Raw genomic sequence first — 10,496 nt, 5'->3', positions numbered from 1 at the left:
TGTAATTAGAGTAAAACTCAGTCCAAACTTGTCCTTAGAGAATGGTTCCAAATGTGATCTGCTGGATGACCAATGATTTGAAAGTCAGAGCAATGAAGATTGCGGGTTTGGGGTTTTTTTTGTTTTGGGTTTTTTTTTAAGCTATTTAATGTATTTTAAGTGAATTGTTAGTAAAAGATTCCATGGAAAAAACTTAAACAGGAATTTGACAAATAAGAGGGTAAACATGTGGCACATAGGAAAAGAACAATTTCAAGCACAAGGGGCAGCATGGAAGAGAGAGGGGAGAAAGATGAGTAGGCAAAGGATACACAAATAAGTGGTTAGGCATGGACAAGCAAAATGGGAGAATAAGAAGAGCTCAGAACATAGATGGAGGGAAGTATTGAACTTTGGAGGTAAGGACAGGAAGCTTGAACATGAGGAAGATAAAGGGAGTCAGTTAAAGGGTTCAACGAGGGTGTGATATGGTGGGAGAAAAATGTTTTTTGCAGCTGCATTTTTGGATAGACTTGGAAAGGAGTAAGGTGAGAAGCTGTCAGAGGATTGCGAGAAATTATAAAATTGTGGTTTGTGCCATTTTCAAACTACTGTGATTAGTAACTTTTTATATTTATGAAATATGTAACGAGGCCTTGGGGCATTGCTATAAAATAAACAGCAATATTGCTCATAACGTATGGACACATGAGTTCATAGTTACTTAGCTTTTCTTCATTAACAATGATTTATTATTGCTGTGACAAAATCATAATCTCTTTTTAGAAAAGCAACCTGGGTATGAAATAGCTAGTCATCCATTTTGATTAATAGAGCTTTGTAAGTCACAACATGATATGTGTAGAAAAGGGTGATCGAGCTTTCACTGCCTCGACTGATTCCTGCAGGATTACAAACTGTCTCTCTCTCTCTCTCTCTCCCCCAGCTGATACCCTACAGAGGGAGGATGCAATCACGTGACTGTAACTGCTTCCTCCCCATGACATCATTGCTTTTGCAGCCATACCAGTAACGAAAGGATGCTATCAAAATCTGTGGGACTGGGCTAAATGATGTTGCTTTGCAGGTAAGAGACAATTATCCAAAAGCTAATTTGCCAGTCTCTTTCTGTGTGGTCATCCTAGAGTTCAACCTCTGTTAGGCAGATCTTACACTAGAAAATAGAGCAGAGCAGTTTCTGTGCAAGCAGAGGATTTGCAGGTACAGGGGCTGCTTCCTTGCACTTTACAGCTCTTCCGGCTGACAGCTCTAGCAGCAATGCTGCCAGATGGAGCTTTAAAGCTGAAGAAGGCCCATTGTCCTGAAATGGGCCCTGTATCCTAATATGGGCCCTTCTTATAAGTGCCAAATTATGTATTTACATTAGCAGCCATCAGCCTAGATCAGTACAGAGAGGCATAGCAATACTGTCTTGGTTATGTTCCCTGTTTTTTTCCCCACACAGAAAGCAAATTAGTATAGAGATGAAATGTCTCTAGTCTTTTAAAAAAATGAAAACTGGACTGAGGTTAACAGATCTTAATGGGGAGGATTTTTACTTGTTTGCTGACAGTATTTTTAAGGACCTAGTCCAGTAGGTTTCTTGCATAATTGATTTGCATGATGTCAGATGGTTTTTGTTTGCAAGGATTTTGTCATCCGATATAAGCAATGAAAATTATTCATCAGAGATGGGGGGAAGGGGGACATGAGAAGGCTAGCAGCCTCTTGCTATTTAACCCAAAGTCCTAGTCATATAACCTGAATTTATTCAAGTCATAATTAAAGTGGTAATCGAGCAAAACTTCAAATTCCAGAGGTTTTTTCCCTTCTGCTGTAATTGCACACAATGAAAATACATGAAGATAAATCATTCGGGGTGGGGGGAATGTTTGCTACTCTGTTGTTTTCTAGTTCATTTTAAAAATGTATTTTGTTGCTAGCAAACTAAAAATAATGGCAAATGCCGGGAGTTTTAGAAGGCAAGACATCAAAATCACTTATGAGCATGACAGTCAAAGAAGAGAATTTATCCTGCTTTCAGTCATTTGTAAGAACCTTGATGAATAATTGTCTGTCTTTGCCAGAGAATGGATGATGACTCAGCAGCAGCGGCAGGAGCAGGGAAATGGTCAAATTAATTATTAGTCAGATTATACAGGAAGTTTTTTGATTCTTGAAATTCCCTTTCTTCATACATATTTTCCCACTATTGAAAATGCAAGAAAAGAGATGTCGTGGTGTGTGTGTGTGCCTCTGTCCATCCCTGTGAGGGAAATCTGATTGTGTCATGTTTTTAAATGTATTGTATGTCCTAGTGAAGGAAGAACTTGAATGGGTGCATACCACTATCACTAATGGTTAAAATCTAATATAGCACCAGAAAGCATTAAAGGCTATGTGGTAAAATGTGTCTTAAAGAGACTTCAGCTCTATAAGCCTTTTTGAAAAAAACATTTTAGACAAAATCAAATCTTGTAGAGAAAAGCATCTCCAGAGATCTTTCATTTTTCCACACCTAGGCACTAAAAGCAATGTGAACACATTTCCAATGGCCATATTAACGAGCTTGCACTAAGGGCATTCTGGTGCTTCCAATACTGGATTTATCTGTTCAAACCTCCTTGAAATCTCAACAAGAGAGTTGTGTGAATTCTCTCTCGCACTTAAACTGTGCTAATATGTTCCTGTTTAATATAGACCATAGTGCTTGGCTCCCACTAGCATGGCTTTTTGCCTGTGTGAAAAATGCACGAGGACTTCAGCCCTGATCTTTTAAAGGCGAACTTTAATTTATTTTTCCAGTGGTAACACTTGAATTCATTAACAAAATCTGGTGGGAACAAAAGCTGTCAAGGCTGATATGAGTCAGGCATTTCTATCCAGCAAAATGACAAGATACCAGGCTAAGTAAATTTTATCCCTATGACCCATGCAGATGTTTTGTGTGAATACAAGCAGAATATTGCCCTTAAACTCCACTTTCCAGTCACTTAGATTCTCCTTCTGCTGTATTGTTTGGCTATTGTGTAGGGCACCCACCAGTGTATTGCTGTTCAGTGAAATTAATCATTCCATAGATTCAGATACCAATTACTTTTGATGTTAAAAATTTTTAAAAATGATGATTTTCAAATTAGGTATTTCGGGACGGGGCGCTGGAACGATTTGTATAGTGGAGGTGCCGAGAGCTATTGAACCAAACTGTCAACCCTGTATATGATGGAAACCACTTCAAGCCAGGGGGTGCGGCAGCACCCCCCGTCTTCCTAGTTCCAGCACCTATGTTTCTGGAATGCAGACCAGGAAATGACTCATGGCTAATGCAAAACTTCCAGATCTTGGCAAAAAATCCATATCATGATGCTCAGCTCTTATATAGCAGTTCTCACCCCTTGACCTCAAAGTGCTTCACAAAGGAAGTTCCCCCTAGTTGCAAATAAGAAACACATGCAAGGAGAGAAACCTGGAGTGTAAGCTCCCAGAGGCTGGGTGTGACCAGTGACCCATATGTTTCCAGCTCTGATCTAGTGCTCAGCGTTGTCATCCCTAAGCGTTCAAAAATCATGAGTCTGAACCCAAAAAGGAGGTGAAGTGACTTGCCTGAGGTCATACAGCAAGTCAGTGAGAGATTCAGCAATAGAAGCCAGGCCCCTGACTCCCACTCTAGTGCCATGCCACTGGCCCACGTTGTCTCCTCGTGGTTGTGTAGAAAGGATTGGCTGCACACCCTCTTCATTCACTGTCTCTGTTTCTGTTAGACTCACAAGAGCTGAAAGAACAGAACAGTCTAGTAGTGGCCTACGTAGTGCAGGGCTGTCACCTTGTGTGCTGAGGGCTGAAGAGCCGTTTCAATCAGAGCTCTGGGGCCGGCGGTAAAAAGTTTTCAAGCGGGAGGCTAACTTTGCTGTCCGACTGCAGTGATGGTAAATGCTGCATTTAAAGGACATTTTAAAAAAGCAAATGCATTTATGAAACCTCCTTTCCTCTGTCCATTGATAAGGCAACCCCTGGCCCGCACCTAGTAGTGAATTTTTTCTCTTTTCCCAACACTTGGGGTATGTCTTCACTACTGGCTGGATCAGCGGGCAGTATAGACGCAATATATCGATCCCCGAGCGCTCTCCCGTCGACTCTTGTACACCAGCTCGGTAAGAGGCGCAGGCAGAGTTGATGGGAGAGCGGGAGCAGTCGACTCACCGTAGTGAAGACACCACGGTAAGTAGATCTAAGTACGTCGACTTCAGCTACGTTATCCATGTAGCTGAAGTTGCATAACTTAGATCGATTCCCCCCTTCCCCCAGTGTAGACCAGGCTTGGGGAATTTCCCCTACTCCTCCCTTGGGGAGGGAGAAGCAGCAGCAGCAAGAATTTAAGGAGAGATCAGGCACAGCCCTGTGGGAGAGGGCCTGAGGGGGAGGCTGGAAAACAACCTCTTCCTGTGAGCTCTGGCTGGGGAACATTGTGGCAGTAGTGGCAGCTGCTCAAAGAGCCACTGCTGAACAGCAGGGGACAGCAGATCAGCTGCCTGTGCCCAATCAGGCATGAGCTTCCTCCTCCGTTCCACCCACTCCCGCCCCACTCTCTCCTGCCACTTGAGCTGCAAAGCAAGCAGCTGCAAGCTGGGGACCTTAGAAGTGCAGTGTGAGCTGCCAACTAGAGAGAAGGGTCCTTGGGGCCAGATGTAGCCAGTGGCCCATGTTTTGCAGCCCTGATCTACTGTTGCTATCCCCAAGCATTCAACAGTCATGAATTTGTTTGAAAATCACAAGCTTTTAAAATGCTGTGGGGGTGCCTCTGGGTTTTCAAGCCTTCAGGGGCCACGTGCTGAAGCTTTTCTTCACAGCCATGTGGGGGGTGTGTGTGTAAAAAAAAAATGTACTTTTTAAAAAGTCACAGAAATGCAATTGTTTTATTTAACATTAATATGAAGACCAGTATGTTGCCTAGAGACATGTCTCTTGACCAATGTAGTCGCCCTCCTGTTCACTGGCCCACTAGGAGGTTGCTCAAGGTAGAGTAAAAGGCCTTGTGCCTTTTTTTAACACCACTTTAGGAAACTGGGCCTGAGGCTCCCCTGTGTGTACTGTGTTGTGTGTCTGTGTGTTCACCTCAGACCAGGCCCACTCAGACAAACTACCAGGAAAGCTTTATTCTGTAAAGAAACACAGAAGAGCATTCCAATCCAGCAACCTCCTCTCTGCTTGCCTCCTACATGCTCCCAGCTTCAGTCAGTGCTGAAACGTCATGCTAGGAGGGCAGAGGGGACTTCCTGCCAGGAATCTCTCCCAACATGCCAACGTTTGTAGTCCACAACTTGTCTTTCCCATGGCTGCTGCTGCTGAAGCACACTGGACCTTGGGCTACACCAGGACACATGTCTCTGCTAAGTTTGAAATACGTTCTTTGTGGCTGGATCCATTAGTCCCCTCTCTTTCATAAAAGTATTTGCTGCCTAAGTTCACTTGTACTCTTTATTTTGAAGGGCTTAAGTATGATCATTCTTGAAATCCTTGTTTGCTTGCAAATGTGTAATTACCCATGTCCTGGGGTCATTCTACCTCTCAGCAGTAATATCCTTGGGCTTCATCACACCAGTTCTGTTGATGGATCACATTAAAATCTATTTCCATAAAGAGAGTCAAACGGATCCCGTTCCTCTTCAAACCCCATTTTAATTACTGTGTACTGCATGGATTCCAGGCAATTGTCTTGCAAGTGACTCCTGTAAGAATGTGGAATGCAACCCACTGCTCGTTTGGATAAAAGCTTAATGGTAGGGTTACCATACGTCCTCTTTTTCCCGGACATGTCCGGCTTTTTGGCAGTCAAACCCCCGTCCGGGGGGAATTGCCAAAAAGCCGAACATGTCCGGGAAAATGGCGGCTCTGCTCCTCCCCGACTCTTTGGCTCTGTTTAAGAGCCGGGCTGCCCGAGCGCTACCGTGCCTCCAGACCCTGCGCCCCCAGCCGGGCACTTCCCCTCCCGGGCTCCAGTGGCGCAGGGTCTGGAGGCACGGGGGCTGCCCAAAGCTGGTAGCGCTCGGGCAGCCCGGCTCTTAAACAGAGTCGGGGAGGAGCAGAGCCGCCGCGGCTGGAGGCTCTGCTCCTCTTCGGCTCTAAGAGCCGGGCTGCCCGAGCGCTACCGGCTTCGGGCAGCCCCCGTGCCTCCAGACCCTGCGCCGCCGGAGCCCGGGAGGGGAAGTGCCTGGCTGGGGGCGCAGGGTCCGGAGGCATAGCGGTTGCCCAAAGCCCGAGCGCTACCGGCTTCAGGGTTTGCCAGGCAGCCTCCAGACCCTGCGCCCCCAGCTGGGCGCTTCCCCTCCCGGGCTCCAGCTGCGCTGAGGAAGCGCCGGCCGGGGGCGCAGGGTCTGGGGGCTGCCCGGCAAACCCTGAAGCCGGTAGCGCTGGGGCAGCCCTTTCCCCGTGGCTGGGAGTGGGAGGGAGGAGGGGGCGGAGTTAGGGCGGGGAAGGGGCGGAGTTGGGGCGGGGCTATGGTGGGGAAATGGGCGGGGCCAGGGCCCGTGGAGGGTCCTCTTTTTTTATTTATTAGATATGGTAACCCTATTAATGGAAGCGGTGAGCTCAGTTGAAAGAGAAAAGCAATGGCCTGAGTAGGGCAGAGGTCATCATACTTAGCTCAAAAACAATGCTTAGAACTGAGTCAGTAATGACATGGACCAACTCCTGTCTGTACTCCTTGGCTACAGGTTGGTGGGTGTTGACACGGGGGAATCTATCATCAGAATAAAGAAATACTCGTGTGCAATAGTCAGAGTACACTCAGAAAGATCCTATAGGGAAGGGAGGAATCAAGCAACGTATTTTGAGTTAATTTAATGAAAGGTTCCTGGCTAACAATCTTGGAAACAGAGTTTTTCTATTCATGGTACAGAGATTTGCAGTGTGAGCTTCTCCACTGTGCTCAGCCCGTGTGCCTGAATCCTGATGTTGAGGATTCCATGCAAACTGAGGTAGTTTTGCAGAGAGAGCCAACTAAAGTATTAAATTAAAAGTATTATAAATCAATGAGCTCAAAAGCAGACCTTCTGAAACAGTAATGGAATAAAGATCAATTTTAGTGAGAAAGCAAGACTAGAAAATAATATATGTGAATCATGTAAGAGTTAATGGTGTTAGAAATCCTAACTTCTGAAAGCTGACTTCTGAGTGTTCATTTCTCGACCACAACATTGCATCATCTCCCGATTTTGTTTAATTAAATTTCCCTGTTTCCTTTAAAAGACAAAAGGGAGGAAGTTGGTGCTAAACCACAGAGCTCTCTTCCCTGAATTGAACAAAAGTTAACTGTGAGACATTCTTTATTAAAGAAACTTTAATAACACAACCTGAAAAACCCAAAATAGAGTAATTCTAAAATCTGTGTATGAAATTGCTGACTTTGCACATAAAGTTGAGATCTACAGAACCAGTTTTCTTCAGACTTGGGCTGACATTTAAGTCTCACTGGGAACAACAAAACAAACTGAGTTTGATGTTTTTAGCTCGAGCTGATTTTGAGTTATGTGAGTGCAAAAATTCCACTTGGAACATATGGGGAAAGTGGTTTGTTTTGGGTTTTTTTTTTCTTCTGACATAACTCAACAGCTGAACCAATTTTGCTCAAACTTTCCAAGAAAACTCAAGCTGTGACCAAACACAGCATATTTCAGACCAAAAAGAATTTGTTTGAAAAAAGACTTACAATTAAACTGAAAAGGGAAGTGCCGGGAGAAAGCTTAAGATGAAAGCTAGAAGTTAACCTTAAATATAGTGGGTGCTACCATCACAGGTGAGGCTGTGTTTTAGCATTAGCAGGGACAGCCTTATGATTTACAGGGCGCCTGGCAAGAGCTAGAAGACAGGAAATCGGGCCATAAATTCTTGCTCCTTCCATTCCCATTGGCAGAGAGGAGCGAAGGCCTGGCAGTGAGAGACTGCCTCCCATACATTCATGCTGCCAAAGATGCAGATTGTGTTGGAGGGTGAGTTTCAGAGTGTCCATGGATTCTGAGGCAGCAGTGGACACTTGCTTTGCTTGTTCTTAAGACCAGCTCTATTATCCTCACTATGCTTTTGTCCTTACGTGGAATAGCTGATGGCTGGAGATCCTGATTTAATCTGGAGCACGTCTTTCCCTTTGTGCCTTAAATTTCCAGTGATTATCCCATGTGTTTTTCCTTTCTTCCAGAATCTCTCCCATGCGATGCGATGCCTTATGTTTTTTTCATTACTGCTGCAGCTTCACATTTTTTCCATGGAGATTATTCAGTGTATTATTCAGAGATTACACAGCATCATAGAGGAGACTCCTTTATATGCGGTAACCAACCCATATAAAAACGTACCACAATATTTAAAAGTAATGTTTCAAACCACTTCATCTCTCTGTAGAGATGCTGCTGTTTTAGGTGAATGCTGTAGAATATAGTAGTATGTTTTCTCCTGATAGACCAGTGGTCGGCAACCTACGGCACGCGAGCCGATTCTGAGTGGCATGCAGCTCCCTGCCGCAGTCCCGGCCCCCAGCCCCACTCAGCCCTCCCGCCCACCGCTCTCCCCTGCGGGGGCAGGAGGTAAAAGCTTGGTCCCTGCGGCAGCCAAGCTTCCCCCCTCCCCTGCTTCTTCCCCCAGCGTGGCGCTTTCCTGCGCCGCCTCCTCTCCTTCCCTGGCCAATCAGCTGATGGCCCTAGCGAGGTGGGGGGAAGAGCGGCAGCATGTACGCAGCTCCGTAGAGGACGCAGAGAGAGGTAGGGACGGAGCCTGGGGGAAGGGGGTGGAACAGGACATATCCCTTCCAGCCCCCTGCCATGAGCCGCTCAGGGCAGGGGGCTGGGAGTACCCCCACAAGCCGAGCACCCCAGGCTTCTGCCCTGAACCCCCACCACCCCAACACACACCATCCCTCTGCCCTGAACCCCCCCACACTCAGCCTTCTGCCCTGCACCCCTCATACCCCCAGCTGTCTGCCCTGAACCCCCAACACCCCCCCAGCCTTCTGCCCTGCACCCCACCCCCCAGCCCTCTGCCCTAAACCCCCCACCCCAACACACACTCAGCCTTCTGCCCTGCACCCCCCAGCCCTCTGCCCTCTGCCCTGCACCCCACACCCCAAAACACACCCAGCCTTCTGCCCTGCATCCCCCGTACCCCCAGCCTTCTGCCCTGAACCCCCCACCCCAACACACACTCAGCCCTCTGCCCTGCACCCCCCAGCCCTCTGCCCTGCACCCCCCACCCCAACACACTCCCAGCCCTCTGCCCTGCACCCCCCACGCCCCCAGCCCTCTGCCCTGCACCCCCGTAACCCCAGCCTTCTGCCCTGTACCCCCCACACCTCCCAGCCTTCTGCCCTGTACCCCCCACGCCTCCCAGCGCTCTGCCCTGCACCCCCCCACCCCAACACACCCAGCCTTCTGCCCTGCACCCCCATACCCCCAGCCTTCTGCCCTGAACCCCCCACAGCCCTCTGCCCTGATCTCTGAACCCCCCCCACCCTAGCCTTCTGCTCTGAACCCCCTCCCCCAGCCCTCTGCCCTGACCCCTGAAACACCCCCCCCCCCAGGTCTGGGGTCCCAGCCGCAGGCCCTGATCAGCCCTCTGCCGGCCTAGGTGAACAGAACGCCAGGCTGGCAGCGAGCTGAGCAGGCTGGTGGCGTAAGATCAGCATTTTAATTTAATTTTAAATTACGCGTCTTAAACCTATTGAAAACCTTGTTTACTTTACATACAATAGTTTAGTTATATAATATAGACTTATAGAAAGAGACCTTCTAAAAACGTTAAAATGTATTACCGGCACACTAAACCTTAAATTAGAGTGAATAAATGAAGACTCGGCACACCGCTTCTGAAAGGTTGCCGACCCCTGTGATAGACCCAGAAGCATAATAATAATAATACTGTTAGTTTTAATCTCCTATTTTTTCCCTGGGTTGTCCAAATCTAACTGGTCTCCACTTTCTTAGGCTATATCATGCTTCCAAACAGGCTTGTACTTTTTTCTTTGGGGGAGGGAGGCACTGTTCTAATTAAATGACCTTTAAAAAATTTTAAGTTGATACGGAAGGTCAATAGATCAATCAATATGCTCATTTATGACTTTGAAAACCAACAGCTTTACATTGCCCACAAGTATTTTTAAACACAATTAAAATGCAGTTTAACATGCCAATGGTTCAGTCATGCCTTCACTAAACATATTTTGTAAATCATCACTCACTACCTTTTCTTTAGTATTTAGAATAATGTTTTAATTACCTTCAAGTGCACTGAAAATGATGCCGCATCATGTAGCTGTTATAACGTCATTTTCCTGTCTGTATATTGGTTGTTGTTATGGAAAGATTTTTTAAAAGGGGAAAGAGATATTTCTTGTGTCAGGGCTGTGGGCAAATTCATCATCATTTGAGGGTTAGAGTAAAGTAAGCATCTTTACCTGAAAGTATGAAAGGTGTTCATAAAATACTGGAAATTAAATATAGAAATGACTTTTTCTTTGTTGAGTATATGTCCGT

At 46.4% G+C, this 10,496-nt stretch overlaps 1 protein-coding gene across 2 annotated transcripts in view; it reads left to right on the top strand.

The window, feature by feature from the left end:
• The first annotated feature begins 948 nt into the window (after positions 1–948).
• CLCN4 (chloride voltage-gated channel 4) overlaps positions 949–10,496 on the top strand; it is a 58,138-nt gene continuing 48,590 nt past the window's right edge. For both annotated transcript variants that reach the window (XM_065580687.1, XM_005309314.5), the window contains exon 1: positions 949–1,066. The gene's annotated coding sequence lies outside the window, so the exon portion shown is untranslated. The remainder of the gene's footprint in view (positions 1,067–10,496) is intronic.

This window comes from Chrysemys picta, chromosome 1 (assembly GCF_011386835.1).
Source record: "Chrysemys picta bellii isolate R12L10 chromosome 1, ASM1138683v2, whole genome shotgun sequence".
Taxonomy (NCBI): domain Eukaryota; kingdom Metazoa; phylum Chordata; order Testudines; family Emydidae; genus Chrysemys; species Chrysemys picta.
The sequence above is the reverse complement of the archived record's forward strand: the minus strand, read 5'-3'. Positions and strand labels throughout refer to the sequence as shown.